We start from the raw sequence: 25,340 nt of genomic DNA on the forward strand, positions 1-25,340 counted from the left end.
TGGGGTCTGGCTAGAAAGAAGCATGAGAGAATTTTCTGGGATAATGGAACCTTCCTATATCTTCACTTCAATGGTGGTTTTATGTATATAAAACACATATAGGTCATATACACATATATATTCTCAAGCTGTTCACTGAAGATTTGAGTATTTTTTCTGTACATAAATTATACCTCACTGAAGTACAGAAAAAAAATATATTCTTGTCCACAGTCCTTATCCCCCTTCCTGCTCAATTTTTCCCATTTCTGCTTATCCCATTTAAATTTATCCCATTATTTCTTAATTATTTTTTACACTGTCTATCTCCCCTAATAGATATAAGTTTGGAGGGCAAGTCATTGGTTCATTGCTGAATGAACATTAGTATTTAATAGGCAGTCAAAAATAATTGTTGAAGGAATGAAAGACATTGAATTTTTGTCTTATATCTCTGAATGTGGAATTAAAAGCTTTATTTCCAGTTAAAGGAATGCCATGTAGTGGCCAGCAAGCAGGCAAAAGGGTGGCTTTCTCCTTGCTCCTCAAATCGTACTAGCTCTGTAAGTAAAGCTCCTGTATTATCTCATATCAAAATGGGGATTCTGGGAATAATAGAGCAACCACTTGTCCTCTTCTACTTTTCTTCTTCCTATATATGTTCTTCCTCTTATCCCTTTGTCTCTAGACTCTCAGACACTGGGTCTTTTAGCATTGCTATACCCATATGACTTCAAGAGTGTATCATTTTTAATGCATACCTATATGAAAAATTTTTTGTCAGTAATATATTTGTAAGGAAACAAAAAATAATGGCCAGAAAAAAAGTGAAAGTTTTATTTGAACTCCCTGTATATATGATCATGCAAGGAAAAGATTGTTAATGAAAATTAAAGCAAATACAATAATGAAAAAAAGTAATGGTACTTTGAAATTGGATTTATACTTTCATCTTGAAAAATGGAGGAAAACTTATATTTACATACTCTCCAATCTCAGTAATGAACAGTAAATAACATTACAGTTTCTATTTTAAAGTCTAAATGACTTCATCAAAACTGATCTTTTCTGCATTTTTATGCAACAAATAGTATAACTGGGTTTGTCAACCTGTCTATGCTTGTAGGTGATCAAAGCATGCCTTATTAATTTTAACTTCAAAAAGCTATTTCACATAAACCAACAGATATACAAATACTTGGAAAAAGTCTTAAAGACAAAGATAAGTATGACAAATATTTTGAAATCCTTTTATAAGCCAAAAATTACAGTGGTGTCATATATTTGTCTTTTGGGGATGGATTCTAGCAGCTTTCAGATGGGTCTACAGTTAGGAAATTTTAAAAAAATTTCCAAGTGTTCACATAGAATGATAGACTGAAGCAATGCAATTTTGTCTCTGTCTTTGCATTTACTGTACTATCACTTATTTTCAATTCACTGTTGAAACACAAAATGTGTAGTTTCAAGGATTTTGGACACATGAACTGCCCCAGACAAGCTCCAGCAGTTCTGAATGATGACAAACTTACTCTCAAACAAACATGTAGTGTGTCTTGTGTGTCTGTGGCAATTACATAACTGGGCAATCTCTGAATTGACTTCTATGCAGAACCGAATGTGTTAAAAAAATAAGAAGATAAAATTTCTTACTTAAAGTATACAGTTTCTATTTTACACAGCATTAAAACTCAACAGTAAACCACAGCAGCTGTTTAGAATTTAGACCAAGAGAAGATTTTGCCCCACCTTCCAGGGCACGTAGAGAGAACATCAAATCCTGTTAGCACAAAGTTTGAATGCCCAGAATATTTGGTACAAAGAATGGAAGAATCATGGGAAGAGAACAGGATCATAAAGATAAAACATCCATAACTTCAGCCCTTGCGTGATGGTGTGGGGCAAATGCTGGGAGAGCCCAGGGCTTTGGCCTTGCAGAGTGGTTCTTGCAGTAGGATCATTTGGATAGAAAATGGAGCATGGAATAAGAGGAAATAGTGATTTTGATCCTGATTCCAGATACTAGAGAACTCAGAAAATGAAAAGAAGAAAACAAGTGTTTAAAATGGCTCTTTGTACAAATGATACTAATTACAATCATTCATGCGAACTAATTGCCACTTTTCCTAATCATCATGCAGTATATTAACAAAAATCCACAGCAGCACATGTGTGTCAGATTAAGTTTAATTGGACAATGTGTACTCTATCATCACAGTTTATAACTCATGCAGCCTACCCTCACCTACGTGTCCACAGGTTTAAAGAATTTAATGGAACATTTGTCCCATGAATTTATTTTCCCTTGTAAAAGCTGAATTCCGGGAAGCTTTGAGCTTTCCACAGTTGGGAACTTAATCACGGTTCTCTGCTTCTGTTGATGCCTCACTCCGCGGCCATCCACTGCCCTTCTGCTGTGCTTCCATCTGTTGGATCTCAGGCTAACTTCAGAAGACAGAATGGACCCTTCCAGTGTTTCAACAAGAAATTGCTTGGCCTTGTTTCCTGGTAATTATTCAAGAAGGCAAAAACAAGGAGCTCTGCCTTCTGTGATGCTTGCATTATTATCCACCAACTAAGAAGATCATAAACAATAATCACTGAGCCATGTGTAGGATGACCATAGGTTCCCAACAGTCCAGATGCCAAATGCTCTGCCTCCTGAGTTTTGGTTCAGAAATGGTTTCTCTTCTCAGGGCCCATAAGTCTCTGGCTGCACATTACTTGAGGAATGATACCTGAGACAGCAACGAAGGTTTTTTGTGTGGTAGGGCTGCCAGGTGCTCTGTAGCATTGTTGAATGTTAAGCCTCCCCTGGAGAGGATGACGGGCTGAGAGTAACAATGGCTGTGCTGCCAGGACGGGCCATCCTGCCCGCTGCCGTCACAGAAGCTGGTCACACTCTGCAGCCATGGGCCAGACCTTCACATGTAGGCCTGGCTACTGTGACTCAACTGCTATTTCAGAACGTTATTCAAAACAAGGATACAGTTTGGGAAACTGTGGTCCATTAAGACAATAGCAAGCAATCATTTTAAATGATGATTGTATTCGTTCCCTATCGCTGCTGTAACAAATTACCACAAGCTGAACGGTTTAAAACAACATATATTTATTATCTTCAATTCCAAAGATAGACATCCAAAACTGATCAATAGGAGGCTCTAGGAGAAAATCTGTTTCCTTGCTTTTCCGGTTTTTAAAGGCTGCCTGCCTCGCCCAGCACTTGGTCCCTTGCCTCACTCTGAACTCTGCTTCCCTGGTTGCATCTCAGATTTCCCCACTTCCTTCTTTCCCTTACAAGGACTGCTGTAATTATATCAGGCCCATTCAGATAATCCATTATACTGGATAATCTGCCCCTATCAAGATGCCTAACCTAACCACATCTGCAAGATCCCTTTAGCTACATAAAGTAACAACACATCCACAGATTCCAGGATTGGGATGTGGATATTGGGAAGAAAGTGGTGGGAGGGCATTATTCTGCCTACCACAATGCTCAGGAAATGCCAAAGCAAAGAAAAGCATTCTTGATACGATGTTAATTAAAGCAAAATATGCAATGGAAATTATGTGGCATATAAAAAGGTACACATGGAATAGGTAATCAGGTTTAAATGTGAGAAAGTTCTGTAAAAATGGCAGTACTATAGCTGTTTTTCATCCCTTACCACTCTGCCCCTAGCTAGCCATTTTCTTTAATAATATATTCTTGGGGGTGATGTGAGGTAAGTGGGGAAGAAAAGATTTAACATTTTTTAGAACACAAAAAGGAAGACGGTCATTAAAAATGAAAAATAGTAAAATAGTAAATATTTCCTTTATCTCAACAAATAACTAAAAGTCCACTTTTTCTTCCTGATTTATAATAGAATGGGAAATAAATAAATGAAGGAAAGCAAAACTCAGATTAGCTTGGTCAGATGGAAGAATAATTATCACTTCAATTTCACTTCCATGATTCAGTCAAACAGAGGTAGTATAGCTATTCATAATATTAAAAGAGAAAGAAAAGGTATTAGGTGAATCTAGAGACCTAGCTCTCCAAATCTTTAGAAATTCTGTGTTTATAGTCTCAATTTAATTACTGGTTTTTATAACACCTTTCTTGAGATATATTTCATATACATATAATTCACACTTTCATGCAATGTATTTTAGTACATTCACAAAGTTGTGTGAGAATTACCACTGTCTAATTGCAGAACATTTTTCTCACTTCAAAAGAAGCCACATACATGAGCAGCCACTTGCCCTTCTGCCCTTCCCCAGGCCCCTGCCAAATAGTAATCTGCTTTCTGTCTCTCTGAATTTACCTATTCTGGACATTTCATAAAATGCAATGTGATCTTTTGTGTGTGGCTTCTCTTTCTTGGCATAACATTTTCAAGGTTTATCCATGTTGTAACATGGAGCATGATTTGGGGGGTTTTTTTGTCCCAATAATATCCCATTGTATGGATGTATTTTATTATTTTATTATCCATTCATCAGTTGGTGGACATCTGGGGTGTTTCCATTTTTTGGAAACTATTAAGCATAATGCTACTGTGAACATAATTGTACAAGTTTTTGTGTAGACAGTGTTTTAATTTCTCTTCAGGATTTACTTAGGAGTGAAACTGCTGGGTTATGTGACAACCTTGTGTTTAACATTTTGAGGAACTGCCAAGCTGTTCTTCAGGTGGTTGCACTATTTTACATTCCCAGCAATACAAGAGGAGTCCATTTCTGGACATCCTCATCAGCACTTGCTATTGCCTGTTTTTAAAAGAGCCACAATACTCTCAGGTCTGAACTGGTAGCTCATTGTGTTTTTCATTTGCATTTCCCTAATTATATGATGTTGAACGATCTCTTCATGTAGTTATTGCCCATTTGTATACCCACCTTCAAGAAATATCTATTCAAATCTTTGATCATTATTTTAACTGCATTGTCTTCTAAATGTTGAGTTGCAAGAATTCTTTATATACTCTGGACTTAAGTCCGTTATCAGACATGTTTGCAAATGTTCTTCCCCTTCTGTGGGTATGTTGTTAATTTTTTTAAACCAAACACACTCTAGGTAGGCTTATTCAAGATTGTAACAATGCCATAAAACTTACTTTGGGTATTATTCCTTTCATATTTGTATTTTTCTCTCCATTTTTTTTTTCCTGTTTAAACTCAGTGTTACTGTTCTGAAATTACTTAACATGTGATCATCAAAGACAAATAGTGCCTTGACATAGAATACTTAGTGGAACTCCTCTCTATAAAACATGTGCTCTTTTCATCTTGCACTGCAATTTTCATTTCTTTGTATCTGTAAGCAACCAAAAAAAAAAAAAGAAAGAAAAAGGTTTTTCTAATAAATGCCCTCATCTCTTGTCTCTTACTCACACAGTCGAAGGTAATATCATATCTTATAGCTCTAGGTAGTCCCTGTGGATTGCTTCTGTCAAAATTCAGAACAGCTATGAACTTCCAGCTCTGTTAGGGCTGCATTTTTCTTTCCTGCTTTCAGGACCTGCTGCTGTGCTTTTCAAACATGAACATCTTTTTAGGGCCATAATCCTTGATTGTCAAATAATAATCTCTGTCTAATCTGTCTCAAAATTTTAATGTCCCAGAAGTTTGTATTAAAAGGAACATCAACCCAAATAATTGTCCTGGAATAGAACACTTCCACTTTTTCTTTCTTTCTTTCTTTTTGGATTTGTCCATTATTCTTCACTCTATCTTCAGATAGTTATTGACAAGCTATCAAATTGTGTCATTTATTTCTCTCATGAGCCTTCCTATGACAAGATAACTGGAATCTGACCTGAGACCTTCATTCTGCTTTTAGGGATTTTTCACTCTTTGGGTCTTTTTGAAAACCTAAACCTAAACTATTTAAGGTCTTTCTCAATACTATAAGGAGGCATTTTGATAAAATGGTTGCCATAGCAAAGTACATCCGCACTATGAAGTGGGAGTTATGTGCATCCTTTGGTGACCATGAAGCAAAAGGTGGAATATTTAATAAAACCACATAAGTCTTCTCTGTTGTAAAATTATTGTGAATACTTTAAATTTCTCAATTTTGTTAGAGATTTTAAAGAAATTATTTTTTGGGAAAAAAATATCCTGAAAGCCTATATAGTTGCTTCTATTGTCATTTCTCTATACTTGACTCTCATTCATATAAAATTATCGGGAAGTTACATTGTGGGTTGTGAATTTGGTTAGCTAAATTATTGAGAGAGAACTAAGTGGATTATTGGCCATCCACACAATGAATATCACATATCTGATAAATATTTATCAGAACTAATAATAATATGAAATTATGGTTATTATTAAGTGACAAAATAGGATGCACAGTAGATCCAATGTAATACCAACTATATAAATAAAAAGGCTTGTAAAAGATTGAAAGGCAATTCTCTTAAGTATTAAGTAATTGAGGAAATGCATAACTGTTTTCTGTTTATCAGTAATTTCCAAGTTTTTTGATTCTAAGCAATTTTATTGATTCTAAGATGCACCTTTTCACATTTTAACAGTTTTAAGGTTGGGACGCACCTCGCCGTCACTCTCAGCCAAGCTGCATGTGTGACAATGTTGTCTCAAGTCTATGCATGAGCATCGATACCATGCAGCAGATGCCAGAAGCTTGGAAGAACATCCCAGAGCCAAGTGGAACACTCATTTAAGCAATAATACATCGGTGACACCCCTGCTCTCACAGAGGACAGTATCACATGGAAAATAAGGACTTTGGTGATTTTGTGTGAAAATTATTAGAGAAATTGGACTGTAAGCTTTGCTCATATTTCTTTACATATTCTCATGTATACACAAAAGTGATGTATGTTTTCAAAATTCTCTGCAAAAAAATGCCTAGAAGGGCCTTTAAAAAAAGAGTCTTTTAAAAACAAAGATTTTTAGTGATAAGAAAAATTTGGAAAAAGTACATATGAAAGTATATTTTCTTTTTTAGGGTTATAGACATGAAAAGTGCATACAATCTATGGCATCTTGGAGTAGGCTGCATGTAACAGACACTCCAAATAACAGTGGCTTAAATGAAACAGAAATTCATTTCTCTTTCTCATAACTATTTGCAGATAAGTGATCTGGAGCTGGTACAGTAACTGTACAACAAGGTCACCTAGAGAGCTGGGCTCCTTCAGTCTTGTTTCTTAGCCATTCCCAGGGTGCTCCTCTCATCACCATGGCTCACCACTGCCTGAACTCAGGTGCCAAGCAGCAGGAAAGAGAAAGGTGAGCAAAGGGGCATGCCCTCTCCTTTAAGGATATAGCCCAGGTATGTGGACTGAACTAAGGCACATGGCCCCACCAAGCTACCTGCAAGGGAATCTGAGACATATTTTCTATATTCCATATTACAGGTCAGCAAACATTTTTTGTAAAGGATCAGATTGTAAATATTTCAACCATATAATATCTGTGCTGTATCTTCTTCCTTTTTTTACAACAACCACTTTGTGATGGTTAATTTTATGTGTCAATCTGACTGGGCTAAGGGCTGCCAGGAGAGCTGGTAAAACACCTTTGGGTGTGTCTGGGAAGGTGTTTGTACAAGAGGTTAACGTTTGATTCTGTAAACTGAATAAAGAAGATGGACCTCACCAATGTGGTAGGCAACACATGATCTGTTGGCAGTGGGAATGACACAAAAAGCCAAGAAGAACAAATTCTCTCTTCCTTTCTTGAGCTTGGAGTCTCCTATTTTCCTTCCCCTTAACATCACAGCTTCTGGTTCTCAGACTCAAATGGAATTATACCATTAGCTTTGTTGGTTGTATAGCTTGAAGATGGCAGAATGTAGGACTTCTTAGCCTCTATTATCACATGAATCGATTCCTATAATAAATCTCCTCTAATCTATATCTACATATATATCCTATTGGTTCTGTTTCTCAGGAGAACCCTAATATACACAAATATAAAAACCATTCTTAGCTTGGAGATTGTACAATAACAGACAACAGGCTGGATTTGGTCCAGAGGCCATAGTTTGCCAACCTCTGTTCCAGATGGTCATGTGGATAGTTATAAATCTAGATCCATGGAGGACTGGGGGTAGTGGGAGAGGAAGGGTAGAAATACACTGAGAAACAACTATCTATCTCTGTCAAAGCATATATTCATGTTATGATGTTTATAAAAATTAAGACTACCTCTTATTTAACATAATAGGGAAAATGCTCATGACAGAGTAATAAGTATTTGTATTAAGGCAAATGAAGTTTATTGTATGTTTTTAAGGCCCCAAATTAAAAAATTGGACATGGAAGGAAATCTTGAAGAACACTAACAAAAATATTAATACTGATTCTCTAGTTGATGTACTTCTGAATTATTTCATTTAATTTATCTTTCTATTTGTCTGAATTATAACAATTGTATTATAATGAGCACATATTACCATTTAAATGCAAATTTTTAGAGAGTAAAAAAGTCATTAATAACTTGGACTATCCCTTTTTTCATATATAAGAATAAACCCACATTTTTCATCTATGTGATTTATAGCATAGTGATATATTAAAAATGAAATATTTGTTAAAATTTCAGAGGTGGAAAGAACCTTCAAATCAACTAACTAAAAAAGATAAATGGGCAGAGCCAAGATGGTGGCGTGAGTAGATCAGCGGAAATCTCCTCCCAAAACCACATATATCTATGAAAATATAACAAAGACAACTCATCCTAGAATAAAGACCAGAGGACACAGGACAACATTCAGACCACATCCACACCTCGAGAACCCAGCACTTCGCAAAGGGGGTAAGATACAAACCCTGGCCCAGCGGGACCTGAGCGCCCCTTCCCCCAGCTCCCGGCAGGAGGAGAGGAGTCAGCAGGGAGAGAGAGGGAGCCCAGGACTGCTGAACACCCAGCCCCAGCCATCTGGACCAGAGCACAGACACACTGCATGCACGGGGCCCTGGAAACTAGGGAACAGGGCAGCAAGAAGGGTGAGTGGGTACCGGAGGCCAGCACCGGAGGACAAAAGAAAAGCGAGTGGACATCTTTGTTGTTGTTGTTGTTGTTGTTTTGTTGTGGTGAGCGCTTTTTAAAAGTCTTAAAGGGACAGGGACCCCAATACTAGGGAAACAGGGCATCAAGACCGGCGAGCAGGTTATTGGAGACTGGCACCGGAGAACAAAAGAAAAGCGAGTGGCCACCTTTTTTTTTTGTTTGTTTGTTTTGTTGTTGTTTTGTTTTGGTGAGCACTTCTTGGAAGTCTTAAAGGGATAGGGACCCCAATACTAGGGAAACAGGGCAGCAAGACCAGTGAGTGGGTGCCCGAGGCTGGCGCCAGATAATAAAGAAAAACGAGTGGCCATTTTTTTTTTTTGTGGTCATTGTTTTGTTTTGGTGGGTGCTTTTTGGAAGTCTTAAAGGGGCAGGGCAGGACAGTTAGTCCAGAGGTAGGGAATCCGGGGATCTCTGGGCACTCTAATCCCCTGGGCTGCAGGGAGCACAGAGGCCCCTTACAGAGATAAATAGCCTCTCAGCTGCTCCCCCTCCAACGCGACTCCACCACTTTGGAGCAGTGACCCGTGCCAGGTCACACCCACAGAAGCAGCGGAGATAAACTCCATAGCAGCCAGGAAGGAAGCAGAAGCTCTGTCTATGTGCAACTACCCAGCACAAGCCACTAGAGGTCGCTCTTCTCCCAGGAGAGGAAGGCCACAAACCAACAAGAAGAGAAGTTCTTCCAGCCGTCACTAGTCCCAGCTCTGCAAACTATTCCTATCACCATGAAAAGACAAAATTACAGGCCAACCAAGATCACAGAGACACCAGAGAAGGAGACAGACCTAACCAGTCTTCCTGACAAAGAATTCAAAATAAAAATCATAAACATGCTGACAGAGATGCAGAGAAATACGCAAGAGAAATGGGATGAAGGCTGGAGGGAGATCACAGATGCCAGAAAGGAGATCAGAGAAATAAAATAAACTCTGGAAGGATTTATAAGCGGAATGGATAAGATGCAAGAGGCCATTGATGGAACTGAAATCAGAGAACAGGAACGCATAGAAGCTGACATAGAGAGAGATAAAAGGATCTCCAGGAATGAAACAATATTAAGAGAACTGTGTGACCAATCCAAAAGGAACAATATTTGTATTATAGGGGTACCAGAAGAAGAAGAGAGATGAAAAGGGATAGAAAGTATCTTGGAAGAAGTAATTGCTGAAAACTTCCCCAAATTGGGGGAGGAAATAATCAAACAGACAACGGAAATACACAGAACCCCCAAAGAAAGGATCCAAGGAGGACAACACCAAGACACATAATAATTAAAATGGCAAATGTTTTAAAGGCAGCTAGAGAGAAAAAGGTCACCTATAAAGGAAAACCCATCAGGCTAACATCAGACTTCTCAACAGAAACCCTACAGGCCAGAAGAGAATGGTATGATATATTTAATGCAATGAAACAGAAGGGCCTTGAACCAAGGATACTGTATCCAGCACGACTATCATTTAAATATGATGATGGGATTAAACAATTCCCAGACAAGCAAAAGCTGAGGGAATTTGCTTCCCACAAACCACCTCTACAGGGCATCTTACAGGGACTGCTCTAGATGGGAGCACTCCTAGAAAGAGCACAGAACAAAACACCCAACATATGAAGAATGGAGGAGGAGGAATAAGAAGGGAGAGAAGAAAAGAATCTCCAGATGGTGTATATAACAGCTCAATAAGCAAGTTAAGTTAGGTGGTAAGATACTAAAGAGGCTAACCTTGAACCTTTGGTAACCACGAATTTAAAGCCAGCAATGGCAATAAGTACATATCTCTCAATAGTCACCCTAAATGTAAATGGACTAAATGCACCAATCAAAAGACACAGAGTAATAGAATGGTTAAAAAAGAAAGACCCATCTATATGCTGCTTACAAGAAACTTACCTCAAACCCAAAGACATGTACAGACTAAAAGTTAAGGGATGGAAAAACCTATTTCAGGCAAACAACAGCAAGAAGAAAGCAGGGGTTGCAGTACTAATATCAGACAAAATAGACTACAAAACAAAGAAAGTAACAAGAGATAAAGAAGGACACTACATAATGATAAAGGGCTCAGTCCAACAAGAGGATATAACCATTCTAAATATATATGCACCCAACACAGGAGCACCAGCATATGTGAAACAAATACTAACAGAACTAAAGGGGGAAATAGACTGCAATGCATTCATTTTAGGAGACTTCAACACACCACTCACCCCAAAAGATAGATCCACCGGGCAGAAAATAAGTAAGGACACAGAAGCACTGAACAACACAGTAGAGCAGATGGACCTAATAGACATCTATAGAACTCTACATCCAAAAGAAACACGATATACATTCTTCTCAAGTGCACATGGAACATTCTCCAGAATAGACCACATACTAGCCCACAAAAAGAGCCTCAGCAAAATCCAAAATATTGAAATTCTACCAAGCAATTTTTCAGACCACAAGGTATAAAACTAGAAATAAATTCTACAAAGAAAACAAAAAGGCTCACAAAAACATGGAGGCTTAACAACATGCTCCTAAATAATCAATGGATCAATGAACAAATTAAAATAGAGATCAAGGAATATATAGAAACAAATGACAACAACAATACAAAGCCCCAACTTCTGTGGGACGCAGCAAAAGCAGTCCAAAGAGGAAAGTATATAGCGATCCAGGCACACTTGAAGAAGGAAGAACAATCCCAAAAGAATAGTCTAACATCACAATTATCAAAATTGGAAAAAGAAGAACAAATGAGGCCTAAAGTCAGCAGAAGGAGGCACATAATAAAGATCAGAGAAGAAATATATTGAGAATAAAACAATAGCAAAAATCAATGAAATCAGGAGCTGGTTCTTTGGGAAAATAAACAAAATAGATAAGCCTCTAGCCAAACTTATTAAGAGAAAAAGAGAATCAACATAAATCAACAGAGTCAGAAATGAGAATGGAAAAACCATGACAGACTCCACAGAAATACAAAGAATTATTAAAGACTACTATGAAAACCTATATGCCAAAAAGCTGGAAAACCTAGAAGAAATGGACAACTTCCTAGAAAAATACAACCTTCCAAGACTGACCAAGGAAGAAACACAAAAGTTAAACAAATCAATTATGAGCAAACAAATTGAAACGGTAATCAAAAAACAACCCAAGAACAAAACCCCCGGGCCGGACGGATTTACCTCGGAATTTTATCAGACACACAGAGAAGACATAATACCCATTCTCCTTAAAGTTTTCCAAAAAATAGAAGAGGAGGGAATACTCCCAAACTCATTCTATGAAGCCAACATCACCCTAATACCAAAACCAGGCAAAGACCCCACCAAAAAAGAAAATTATGTAGATGCAAAAATACCCAACAAAATATTAGCAAACCGAATTCAAAAATACATCAAAAGGATCATATACCATGACTAAGTGGGATTCATCCCAGGGATGCAAGGATGGTACAACATTCAAAAATCCATCAGCATCATCCACCACGTCAACAAAAAGAAAGACAAAAACCACATGATCATCTCCATAGATGCTGAAAAAGCATTTGACAAAATTCAACATCCATTCATGATAAAAACTCTCAGCAAAATGGGAATAGAGGGCAAGTACCTCAACATAATAAAAGCCATATATCATAAACCCACAGCCAACATTATACTGAACAGCAAGAAGCTGAAAGCTTTTCCTCTGAGATCGGGAACTAGACAGGGATGCCCACTCTCCCCACTGCTATTTAACATAGTACTGGAGGTCCTAGCCATGGCAGTCAGACAAAACAAAGAAATACAAGGAATCCAGATTGGTAAAGAAGAAGTTAAACTGTCACTATTTGAAGATGACATGATATTGTACATAAAAAACCCTAAAGGCTTCTCCGCAAAACTACTAGAACTGATATCAGAATACAGCAAAGTTGCAGGATACAAAATTAACACACAGAAATCTGTAGCTTTCCTATACACTAACAATGAATCAATAGAAAGAGAAATCAGGAAAACAATTTCATTCACAATTGCATCAAAAAGAATAAAATATCTAGGAATAAACCTAACCAAAGAAGTGAAAGACTTATACTCTGAAAACTACAAGTCACTCTTAAGAGAAATTAAAGGGGACACTAACAAATGGAAACTCATCCCATGCTCATGCCTAGGAAGAATCAATATCGTCAAAATGGCCAACCTGCCCAAAGCAATATATATATTTGATGCAATCCCTCTCAAATTACCAGCAACATTCTTCAATGAACTGGAACAAATAATTCAAAAATTCATATGGAAACACCAAAGACCCCGAATAGCCAAAGCAATCCTGAGAAAGAAGAAGAAAGTAGGGGGGATCTCACTCCCCAACTTCAAGCTCTACTACAAAGCCATAGTAATCAAGACAATTTGGTACTGGCACAAGAACAGAGCCACAGACCAGTGGAACAGATTAGAGACTCCAGACATTAACCCAAACAAATATGGTCAATTAATATTTGATAAAGGAGCCATGGACATACAATGGCAAAATGACAGTCTCTTCAACAGATGGTGTTGGCAAAACTGGACAGCTACATGTAGGAGAATGAAACTGGACCATTGTCTAACCCCATATACAAAAGTAAATTCAAAATGGATCAAAGACCTGAATGTAAGTCATGAAACCATTAAACTCTTGGAAAAAAACATAGGCAAAAACCTCTTAGACATAAACATGAGTGACCTCTTCTTGAACATATCTCCCCGGGAAAGGAAAACAACAGCAAAAATGAACAACTGGGACTATATTAAGCTGAAAAGCTTCTGTACAGCAAAAGACACCATCAATAGAACAAAAAGGAACCCTACAGTATGGGAGTATATATTTGTAAATGACAGATCCGATAAAGGCTTGACGTCCAAAATATATAAAGAGCTCACATGTCTCAACAAACAAAAATCAAATAATCCAATTAAAAAATGGGCAGAGGAACTGAACAGACAGTTCTCCAAAAAAGAAATACAGACGGCCAACAGACACATGAAAAGATGCTCCACATCACTAATTATTAGAGAAATGCAAATTAAAACTACAATGAGGTATCACCTCACACCAGTAAGGATGGCCACCATCCAAAAGACAAACAACAACAAATGTTGGTGAAGTTGCGGAGAAATGGGAATCCTCCTACACTGCTGGTGGGAATGTAAATTAGTTCAACCATTGTGGAAAGCAATATGGAGGTTCCTCAAAATGCTCAAAACAGACTTACCATTTGACCCAGGAATTCCACTCCTAGGAATTTACCCTAAGAATGCAGCAATCAAGTTTGAGAAAGACAGATGCACCCCTATGTTTATCGCAGCACTATTTACAATAGCCAAGAATTGGAAGCAACCTAAATGTCCATCGGTAGATGAATGGATAAAGAAGATGTGGTACATATACACAATGGAATACTACTCAGCCATAAGAAGAGGGCAAATCCTACCATTTGCAGCAACATGGATGGACCTAGAGGGTATTATGCTCAGTGAAATAAGCCAAGTGGAGAAAGAGAAATACCAAATGTTTTCACTCATATGTGGAGTATAAGAACAAAGGAAAAACTGAAGGAACAAAACAGCAGCAGAATCACAGAACCCAAGAATGGACTAACAGGTACCAAAGGGAAAGGGACTGGGGAGGATGGGTGGGTAGGGAGGGATAAGGGGGGGTGAAGAAGAAGAGGGGTATTCAGATTAGCATGCATGGGGGGGTGGGAGAAAGGGGAGGGCTGCACAACACAGAGAAGACAAGTAGTGATTCTACAACATTTTGCTATGCTGATGGACAGTGACTGTAAAGGTGTTTATGGTGGGACCTGGTATAGGGGAAAGCCTAGTAAACATAATATTCTTCATGTAAGTGTAGATTAAAGATAACAAAAAAAAAAGAAAGAAAGAAAGAGAAGGGGGATGACTCTCTGATAGGATAAAACTAACTGTAAATCAATGATTAATGCATGCTTTAAATATCCTTAATTTTGATCACTTAAAGGGTATCAGATAATTGGCTATGGAGGTACACTTTTCTGATAATATTCCTTTCTCTTAAAAAAAAAAAAAGCAGTTCCTGTGTGGTGACCTCCAATGAGTTCTACACAATGGTATAAAGGGCATATCAAAGTGTGGGCAAAGGGTCTGTTTGTGTTTATACAAAGGATCAAAGCCTAGTTTGGCTACCCAGAAAATGAACTAAGATACGATATGAAGAAGAACTTCCAACATCAGCACTCTCTGGAAGAGTCATACCAGAAGATGATCATCAAAAACCTCAACAAAGATCCAGGAGATGCTGCAGTTGTAGCTGCATTCATCCCACCGGTTCCTGGACTTGCCATTGGAATGAAGAAGGACATATCTAAGCTGGCCTGTGCATACAGTAAAACAACAAATTTGACTGGATCTATACTGGTGGAACTCAACCAAGAATTAGGAGAAGTGCAAGTTGTAGCGCTCCAAAATCTTATAACTACAGACTATCTACTGTTAAAAGAACATATGGGATGTGAACAGTTCCCAGGAATGGGTTGTTTTAATTTGTCTGATTTCTCTCAGACTGTTCAAGTACAGTTGGACAATATCCATTATATCATAGACAAATTTTCACAAATACCTAGGGTGCCTAACTGGTTTTCTTGGCTTTACTGGAGATGGCTGGTAATTATAGATCTGCTTTGGTTATGTAACTATATTCCTATTATGTTAATGTGTGTGCGCAATTTAATTAGTAGTTTAAAACCTATACATGCTTAATTTACTCTACAAGAAGATATGTCAAAGAAATAATCAATCTTCCCATGTTTTCTTCCATCTGCTACCTCTATAGCTTTTCTTCTTCCTTCCTAATTACAACCCTTAAATAGAATTCGTGCCTCATATCGAATTTACCGAGTATCATAATTCCTCCAAGTGGTAAAGATACCTCAAGACAAATGCTGGGCATAGAAGCCACAGGGCATAAATCTGCAAAGAAATAAAAAGCTAACCTTTTCAAACAATATGGCTTCTCTCTCACTTACCAACTTTACATTTCCCTGTATGGCCCCGGAAGATGACTGGTTAGCCAGAGACGGGTAAGATTCCTCAAGGGAGGAACAACCTAAGACAGGCACAGTTGCAGGGGGACCATCAGGTGAGAAATTGGGGATCAACAGAGGTGACGCTTAGAACCTCACCCCCCTCTGTTTTGAGAGAAATCTTCTGCATCCGTGGATGTTTTATTGCCCTTGTCTAGCTTGGATTAACACATAGTCTACAGGCACACACCTGATCATCTACATTTGCTCTTACAACACTAAACTATGTTTTCTACCTTTATTTTGCATCTACCTACCACTTCAGTATTTTATTAAAAAATAATAATAATAATAATAAAGGGAGAAATGTGGGATTCACATATAAATCAAGTATAAAAATCAAACAAATATTCATATTTGACCTGATTGTTTATAGTTCATAATGAGTGATCAAAACCGAAAGTTTTTGTGATGACTGCCCTTGTACTGTTCACCATGTAAGAACTTATTCACTATGTAAGAATTTGTTCACCATGTAAGAACTTGTTCATTATGCTTCAGAAGATTGGAGACTGACGAGAATTAGGCTGGGGGTGGATTAATGATTGTGCATTGAACATTGACTCCCCTATACAGAATTTTATTGTTGTTAACAACCATTTGATCAATAAATATGAGAGATGCCCTCTCAAAAAAAAAGATAAATGCACCCCTATATTTATCTCAGCATTATTAATAATAGCCAAGATATGGAAGCAATCTAAGTGTCTATTGATAGATGAATGGATAAAGAAGATTTGGTATACATATACAATGGAATATTACTGAGCCATAAAAACAATGAAATCTTGCCGTTTGTGACAAAGTGCATGAAACTAGAGGGTATTATGCCAAGTGAAGTCAGACAGAACAAGACAAATACCATATGATTTCACATATATGAGGAATCTAAAACACAAAACCAATGAAGAAACAAATAGCCATGGAGGACAGACTGGTGGTTATCAGAGGGGCATTGGTGAACTGAGTGACTGAGGTCAATTGTTTGGTGATGGATGATAGACTTATTGTGGTGATCACTTTGTAGTGTGTATAAATATTGAATTATTATGCTGTACACCTAAAACTATTACATTATATACCAATTTTACCTCAATAAAAAAGTGCTTTCAGACTGCCAGAGGAAATGTTCGTGAGGCACATAGCAGTAGTAGAAGCTGCATCGCTTATTGAATAAAAGGTTTGGGAATGTAATTCCAGTTTTTATTCTGTTGATCCATGTGACTTAACCTTTATCTGCATTTGTATCCTTAGATGTTCAACAGGAATAATGTTAATGACCTACTAGCCATGGTGGAGAAAAAATTAAGACTATGTACTCTAAATCATAAGATGAATATAAATTACTATCTGATGAATAATGAATGACTTTCAGCTAGACTGCTTTCCCTATCCTGAAGTTTCCAAAAGTACCTTAGAAGAAACTTTGGTACCTTAAAAAAAAAAAAAAACCAATCTATCTCAAAAGCGTAAAGTTGCAAAACCTGTTCTTTTAAGAGCATGATCCTAATGTAGTAGCAGAAAATAAAACCCTTACCTTTCCTTTTCTGGGACACAGCTGTCATCTTAGCCTTGAGTGTAGCTGTTAATTTAGTCTATGACTACTTCAACTCCAGCTGAGCAAAAGAAACTAGTTCATTAAAATCCATTTCTCAATTCAAACAACTGCCAAAACAACTGCCAACATACAAGCTGTCCCTGCAATTAAGGAAATGTAAAGTTATCCCCCACAGAGAGGAATGAAGTCAAGTCAGAAGCTGGGCCAACAAATCACTTTCTCTTACGGCTTCCCAGAAGAGCTCTGGCAGTGGACATGACTAGACCATGAGTGAAAAGAAATAGCTGAAGGTTGGTTTGTATCATGCCTTTACATATTCACCAAAGAACTTTTTCCCCTGGACTCTGCTAAATTATGGATTCTGTCCAAAGTCTATACATTTCCAATAACAGTTGCAATCAAGTTTTATACAACCAAGAAATCTGGAGTCTTAAGAATGATCCCAACATTTGGTAGATCAAGTCCACACTGTTTTACTTCTCAATTCCTTCATTATAAATTCAAATATATTCAAATAAGCCTCAAGCAGCTATAATTTTACTTTTCAATGCATTCTCATAACTGAACTATAAATTGCTTTGTATTTGAGGTAGTTCTTTTTCGTCTTTCAGCAAAGACATTAAGATTTCTGCATGCAATTATTGCAGCATTTATTCAAAGTCATTTGTTCCATGTTTTCCTGAAAAACAAAATTATTTTATTAAACACCAGTCTGCTATTCTTCTGATAGCATTTTTGCATGTCTTTATTTTTAATAATTCTCAAGGTTGTTTGCTTGACTAATTTTAGGGAAAATATGAGAACCTGAATTTAGTTCATTGTCATGAATGACTCATTTTGAAACCTTGTTTAAATCAGATATTAATAATCAAATAAACAAAATTATGCTCTACCACATCTAATGACTCAGAAGCTTCTTGGAACCTATAATGTCAATACAGAAATGTAGAATAATTATTGCATGAACCCCAAACAATTTACCAGCTCACTAGTTCTATCCCAGTACCCCACAATTGCTCACCGTCTCACTTTGTCTTTCCTTATCTCTCCCTTTTCCTGTCACATACAGACACACCCACACAGACACACACATACTCATCAGCTATTTGAGAGATTTAGATCAACCGAATTAGAAAATTTAAGAAGAAAATTAAGTGGTTTGTTTTTTCTTTCATCATACACATTGTTCCCCTTCTCTGTAATATCTTTTAACTACCTACCATGCAGAATAGCCATAAAAATAAACATGTAAACCAATGGAATAAAACACAAAACCCCAAATCAATCCTACTCTGTATGGTTTTCTACAGTTTAAAATAATAAGAAAAACATCACAGTGAAAATAGAAACAGTCTGTGTACACTGTGGCAAAGGTGTCCACTGGGAAGAGTTGTAGTAAACCTACAGTATAGAGGAAAGTAAATTGCAGCAAAACTGAAAGACCAAAGATAAATAGCTCTACCTGATAAATACCTCTTTCAAATTTTATAAAGACCATGAAGAATTCCATAGATGCAAACAGTGAAAAAATGTTCATCTTAATAATCAGTATTAAGACAATTCTGAAGTACCATTTTATATCTATTAAATTAGTCTTGGAAAACATTTTATAAATGCTGGTGTGACTAGAATAAAAGCATAGAGTTAACAGCATGAATATTAATATAAACTTCTGTAAAAACAACATGATAAAAAAATTCACCCAGAATTATTAAAACATCCATACTACTGAATCCAGTAATGCAATTGATCAATATTTATTCTAAGGAAATAATTCAATAGAAGTATTAACTATCTGCTAACAGTGTTCATTTCAGAATTATTTTTACAATAATGCAACTTATTGAAAATATCGTAACAGATGAAAATATTATCTGCTAGAAGTTACTCACTGCAGCCTTCTTTATAGAAATGGAAGGAAAAAGCCTAGTCAAATTAATATCCAAAAAAGGGACATTGTGTAAATTACATCAGTTCCTTGAAATATGATATAGCTATTTTAAATGTTAATTATAAATACTTTACATAAATATAAAAATGGTATCATTAAAATATGTGATTACACATGTATTAAAATCACAGAGTTGAATTATGGGCTTTTTTTCCTTTTGAATTTTCTTTGATTTCTAAAATACATTTCTTAGAAATAAAAATGGGGTTGCTAAATCAGTGCCAGTCCATAAGAACCTTAAAGTGAAAGCAAATTTGTGCTACATCTATTTCCTTTGAGAAATAAGAAGTTTCTTCACTAACCTGCTTTTTCTTCCTCTTGAGTACAATTTGCTATGATTATGTGACTAAAGTTTTGCTAATGGAATATCTGTGAATGCAATTGCCACATCTGGCTCCAAAAAACTTCTACATGTGAATCCGTATGTCTTTTTGGCTCTGTTACCTTAATATAGACAGGCACATTGACCTTGGGAGCCTCAGGTGAAATACGGCATGTCCAGAAGGTAGAAGAAGGCTGGCTCCCCCAATCACTGTTGGGTGAGTTGCGCACCAATCCTTTTTCCTTTTTTTTTAAATTCAAGTATTGTTGATACAGTATTATGTTGGTTTCAAATGTTCAACACAGTGGTTCAGCAGTTACCCCCATTATTAAATCCTCACCCCCTCCAGTGCAGTTACTATCTATCAACATAGAAAGATGTTACAGAATCACTGACTATTCTCTATGCTGTACTGCTATCACTGTGACCTACTTATATTGTGATGGTGAATTATCACGCCAATCCATTTTTGACTTTATGGAAAGCTGCTGAAAGTTGGGTATACTGGTTAGTAAGAGCAGCTAGCTATACTCTACCACCCTGACTTTCAGTTTGAGGATTTCTAATTAGCTTTAGGCAGGAATTAGTAGGAAACAAGCTGGTGCTCAGTGGATCAAAAATTCCAAGTTAGACCTTTGAAACTTCCATGCAGACATCCCTGACTCCATTCTTCCTCTTTCAATAAAAACTATTCCATTCTTTCATTTGCCATCTGCCTTCTTCCTGTTCAGACTTTTCCATCTAATAAAAAAACTCATAATTTTGGTGTCCAGTTAACATATCAATAAGCAATTGAAAATAACCTACCCAATATCATGAGGAGGAAGGAGCATTACTGGCTACTCTGCAGCAGTTACTCCAGGTGGGTGTTTGGCAGACAGAGGTGAGCTGTCTAGCAGCTGACGATCAAGCCAAAGAAACGGAAGTCTGAGTAGTGTATGGCCAGGAGATGCATTTATATGCCAAAATTTAGTCCCTATGTCTCTTAATGGTTAAAAGAGTTTAAAAAAGTCAGTGTGCTTACTAAATCATTGGCTCAGACAATCGCTAGGGTTCTAGGACTTTGGGGATAAGTTAAAGAAGAATCATCGAATATCTTCCCATTACCACTGGACGGAGTTGTGAGTAGATTCTCCTCAATAGGGATAGTAAGATTTACAGCACACGTGATAGCACTGGCTACGTCGTGTCCATGCAGATGTCACTAAAGATCCTGGCACTCTGGCTGATTCTGAATCCTCGGCATAGCACTCTGGCAGCCACTATCAGTCAGTCAGCAGGTCAGTGCGAAATTGGTGTTGCTGCTCCAAAGGCTGGGAATTTCTCTAAGGATCTTGCAATTGTAGCTCAAAGGTTGCTTGCCCTCAGACAGTGAGAGGGCATTATGGAACTGACAAGATGATTTAAGTGCCTTGAAACAGGAGAAGAGTATCAGAAATAGGAACTCTTGAACATGAAAAAGAAGTTTTAATTTAAAAAAAATCACAAATTGTACCAGCAACTGTACTTGACACCAATAAGACAGAAGTGTGTAACTTCCAGTCTCTAATCAACTTTTCAAATTCAATTAATCTAATCAAAATTGACATGTGGGCAGAGCCAAAATATTGTTTATTCTTAAACTTAATTACAATACTTGAGAGCTTCCTCAAAAAAACTATTATTAAATAGCTCCTGAATTAAAGCAGACTTTACCATGGCACAAAGAAGCATTGTCTGGCCCCCTCCTCCCTACATATCACCATTCTGTCACAATGTGCTTCTATCAGAATGACCAGCATACATTTGTTTTCCATCTCCTTAAAAATCTGGGCTCTGCCTACACCTCCATCCTCATCTCTCATTACTTCTCAGAAGATACTTTGTATACTAGTCACACAAAAAGAACTACTTGAAGTTTCCTATCCTAAACTCCAGAACTGCATGCCTCTGCCTGGCACACCCTGCTCCAGCTTTCCCACAGAAACGAAATCTACATAATCCTTTAAGATTTAGCACCAGTCTGGCCTCCCCTGCCAATCCACCCTGGACTAGTTGCCCCTCTTGTGCAGCCCCATAGTGTGCTCACACAGGAATCATCACACACACTTTCAACCTCAGGCTCCCTTGCCTTTTTTTTTTTCTTTTAACAGATTGTAAGTCCCCTGAGGGCAGGAACAACCTTTCATCTCTGCATGCCCAGAGCACAGTGCTGGCATCTACTTGTTTGATAAATTTGTTCCTATGATCGAGTGAATTCTGCAACTTAGAGCTGATTTGAAAACCAAGGACACGAACACTTGCCAACCTGTCCCACACCACCAAGCTTTTTAGTTTGGCAGAACACAGTCAAATAGTATGGTTGCTAAGGAGTTGTTGAGATCAGGTTTATTGAGACAAGGCTTTTAATGCTAGTTAGAATTTGCATATAGTTCATCAGAAATCCCTAACAAGCTGCTTGTCTCTACACATCAGATGCTATGGTACAGGCAGTTATTAACAATGAGAGCATCTAGTACACATTGTTGCAATTCAGTCTTCTATTGGTACAGTTCATCTACTCACTCCTTCCCTGAGTATTTCAGTGCCTACTCAATGCCAAGCTGTTCAAGGTGTTGGGAGGCAGCAATGAAGAAGATAAAAAGACTAATAAGCCTGCTATCAGTGAGTTTACAGTCTATGTAGGGGGAAAAACAAACTATACATATTAGTGTTAAGTTGGAGTCTAGTGGGTACAGAACACAATGAAGTGGGTTGTTACTCCATAAGGTAGCCAGGGAAGGCTTCTGATAAAGTGGTATTTTGAATAAAAACATAAATGGAGAGGAAGGAGTTACAGTAATTGTAGTGAGCCTAATGCAGGAGCATGGATGGCATTTTCCAGAAATAGCAGGGTGTCAACTGTGGTTGGAGCAAGTAGCAAAGGAAAATAAGGTAAAAGGTGATTGTGGTAGTAGGAGAGAGGCAGCAGAGAGGTTAGTGGGGCAGACTTAGGATTTGTGCCTCTACTCTGAGAAAAGTAGGGGGTTACAGGAAAGTTTTAAGAGAAATGACATGATTTTCCTTTTGCTTTAAAGGTAACTCAGCCTGCTGTATCAAGACCACAGGCAGGCAGGGATGAATTGCAGAAAATAGTTAGGAGACTTACACAGGATAAAGGCTAAGGAAAATGGTGGCCGGACCCAGAATGCTATCAGCAGCAGAGACATGAAATGTTTGTTTTCTGGGTCTATATGGAAGGTCAAGCCAACAAATTGTGAGTTATCAGAGAAAACAATATGTCAGTGATGACTGCCAGGTAAGAGGAACAGTAGAAGAGATTTGCCATTTACTGATACATGGGATTCTGTTTGGTGTATCTTCAGGGGAAATACAACGTCTTCTGTATTTTCTTCTTCTGTTAGCTGATAAGGTCATATTTATAACTTCTATGCCTAAAAACGCTGAGGTTATTGGAGGGTGTACCTTTTCCTCTCCCATTTCTCCCCAGTCACCAAGCCCTTAAGTTTCTTTCTTAACATCTCCTACATGTCACCCACCTTTACCTTTTCTCTCCTGCTCCCTCAGTTCAGGCTCTCAGGACCTCTTGCTGGGGTAATGCAGCAGCCTCCTACGTGTTTTCTAGCCTCTGGTGTTTGACTCTTCCAGTCCCTCCCACATGATAAAAGCACAGAGAGAACTGTTTCACCATGTCACAAAATCCCTGATGTCCTTGTCTGCCTGCTGACTACAGATCGCACCTCTCTGCTGGGTGTGAGTCCACACAATGTGCTTTTCTAGCCTTCTATCTTAGTAAATGGCCCGACACATGTAGTTTCTGTTGCATATGCTCCTGGTCTCTTAGTTTTATGGGTTTGCACTACCCCTCTTCTGGACCTTACCTAAGCCCAAACTCACTCCCAACTGTGTGCATGACAGAATGTTTCCAATCCTTTAATGGCCACCATTCCAAAGGAGCCTTCAAGCTTCTTCCAGTAAGAACTGTTTTCCTCCCTCACATACTTGCTTACACCCCTTTGGGCCTCTGCTTAGCACCCTGTATAGGTGGTATTTATGTTTCTTTGTTTCCCTTTGAGTCATGGTCAACTGTATCAGAATGCAAATTTGTTTTAACCACATCTCTTCGACTCTCAGCAGAGTACTGCTCAGAATAGATCAGCAATAAATCTCTATAGTAGGTTTAAATAGCAAATTACTGCTACACTCAGAACACTCTTACTACTAAGAAAAGATTTCCAGCATTTTTGGTTGGTCCCCACCCACACATAACCAGTACACACACACTATTTTTTAAGTGCAGTATAGGACATTTTTATCATAGTCTGTTTAGAACAAAATCATAAAAACAATGTATTTTAAAGGTCATATTCAGATATTCTCCAAAATTATAAGCCTCTTTGGAGTAATATTTAGAAAACATTGTAAAATAAATTAGATACTTTGTTCCTCTGAAGCCAAGTATTTTTTTGTGTGCAAATAATTTGATTTTTCCTTTTCTTTACTGAAAAATAATTCTTTAAAATTAGGTGCTGCAGAAAGCCAGATGTCTAAGGGAACTGAAATAGAAAAATTAGTACTTCTTTTAAGTTACGGCTATCTAAAGACAAAACTGACGGAAGTTCTGATTTGGAAAATTGAAGCTAGCCTAGTTATACCAGGAGTGCCTCCAGTACCCAGTTCACCAGTAATATGTATTAATATTACTGGTATAAATGTTTTTTCCTACTATATTGCTGACCTCAGAGCTGTACTTCACTCCTGTGTGTTGAAATTATTGGCATATATTTTCTTCACAAGATTATACATTTCTTGAGGGTTGGATTCCCTAAAGTTATTGGTATTCATAAATGTTTTTTCCCAGTAGAACTTTAAGTTCCTGGAGGGCAGGAACTGTCCTTTATTTATATTCCACCAGCTCTTACTAGAACTTTGCACATGTCATTCATTCAACAAATATTAAATTCATTGTGTTCCTTAGCTTTTATGTATCATGTATTCTCTATTCTATTTTACAAAAGGTTTTAGAAGATTTATAAGGACCATACATCAAAGTAGAAAAGTGCAAATGGCAATTAACCTTATGGAAAATATAATTGGTGTACAAAGTCATCACTAAGGCAAAGTTAACATGTAAATTTATGCAGGTCATATCGTATAGCTTTATTAAATTTGACCTGCGAATTTTTCTGATGTCCCTTACAGTAAGTTTTGCATGAACTATGAGATAATGATAGCAAATCCTCACAGAAAATAAAGATTTCCTAGCACTAGGATTTGAAACAGACCAATCAACCTTTTAATACTTTGCACTGAGGTAATGTAGAGGGTATTATCCACAACTTTGAAAGAAATGCAGAAGCAGATTGCCTCTGAGGTTTTCCTCAAGATAAGCGGAGAGCATTATTCCAAAGTAAAACTCATTAAACACAATTT

General features: G+C 37.4%; 1 protein-coding gene across 1 annotated transcript in view; it reads right to left on the minus strand.

Moving 5' to 3' along the window:
* The window catches only part of LOC118970136 (ankyrin repeat domain containing 26), a 60,501-nt gene that overhangs the window by 34,842 nt on the left and 319 nt on the right, over positions 1–25,340 (minus strand). The gene's annotated exons all lie outside the window — the stretch shown is intronic.

The sequence above is a fragment of the Manis javanica genome, chromosome 2 (assembly GCF_040802235.1).
Source record: "Manis javanica isolate MJ-LG chromosome 2, MJ_LKY, whole genome shotgun sequence".
Lineage (NCBI taxonomy): Eukaryota > Metazoa > Chordata > Mammalia > Pholidota > Manidae > Manis > Manis javanica.